Here is a 1,399-nt window from a genome sequence, read left to right on the forward strand (position 1 = left end):
CAAAACATCATTTCCTCCACCTTCTGTCAACTGACCACCAAATGGCCAGTCAGCTCCACATAGTGCAGACCTTCCTGCCCACCCTATCTGGCTTTTCCATTTTCATCTCCTCACTCATCTCCCATACAGTAGGCAAAGTCTGCACAGATGGAGGCAGGACCTGATTTGAATTTGGAAGACATTATACTTTACTTGCCGTTTTTTAATCTATGGGGCTCTGAAGAAATTATTTAAACTTTCACATCCTCAATTTCTCTAGGCATTAAGGATGGCTCACAAGTAAGCTGAACAATGAATAGTGTTTATTACAGAATGCTAGCATCCTGTCCAAGGGTACCTAAACATCTAAATATATCCTTAAAGGTAATATTTACCTGTCTTATTTAATTTTCTGAGACAAGTCCAACATTTGGAATCCCCAGAATCCCTTGAACTGTGTTTAAGACCTTTAACATACTCTTGCTACAATTACGAACATATAGCATACCACATGTGGCTTTATGTGGTTAGGTGGGGCCGGGGATCAAACCTTGGCTCTCATGTAGACTAAGCAAGCATTCTACTAACCAATCCAAACCAGAAATCCAGAAGTTACTGAATCTTAGGACCTCCCCATAACTCAGCTTTCAGGTGACGGTCAGCTCAAACATGCCATCCTTTAAACTTCAGAAGGTTTGTTTGATTCATCCTTTCTCTGAATGACCACAGTAACCTGTATCTTTGTCCATGTCTCCATCTTCCTTGTGTCCTTACTCCCTCTTAGGATTCTTGAGGTATCAGTCCTTTGATCACAGGTACTTAATCATCTGAATGTGTAAGAGTCACTGGCATTCAACACATTTGCATTGCATCTTGCTCTTTAGTTTCAATCATTTTCTTTACTTTTTGTGTCAAAGGTTTTAGAAACAAAACAAAAAAAAATACAAAAGTGAAAAACATACCCATGTCTATTAAGCAGTCAGTAAACCAGACCGTTTTCAATATGAACTATTTAAGCTGTTTTTGTCTCTAGGATTTGACTGTTCTAGGTATTTCAAACAAATGAACCATACAATATGAGATTATGCATATCCCCTTTCACTGAACTTAATGTTTTTGTGCTCTACCCATGTTATAGCATGTTTTATTTATGTATTAATCTACTCCTACCTTTTGTCTCTCTCGTGTGAATAATACTACTACACACATTTGTAACCTCAACTTTATTTTTTCCTTTGATTGTTCTCTCTCCATCTGTGGCTCTTTCTGCCTCTCTCTTGTTCTTTCTCCCTCTCTCTTCTATGTCCCTGCCTTTTTTATTATTCTGCTTTATGTATTCTCCATCCTCTGCAGTTCTCCCCTCTCTCAAAGATAGCCCTTGTCAGGTCCAGTCTGCTGCCCATGTGCCAGATATCTCTGG

Source organism: Mastomys coucha, chromosome X, assembly GCF_008632895.1.
Source record: "Mastomys coucha isolate ucsf_1 chromosome X, UCSF_Mcou_1, whole genome shotgun sequence".
Taxonomy (NCBI): domain Eukaryota; kingdom Metazoa; phylum Chordata; class Mammalia; order Rodentia; family Muridae; genus Mastomys; species Mastomys coucha.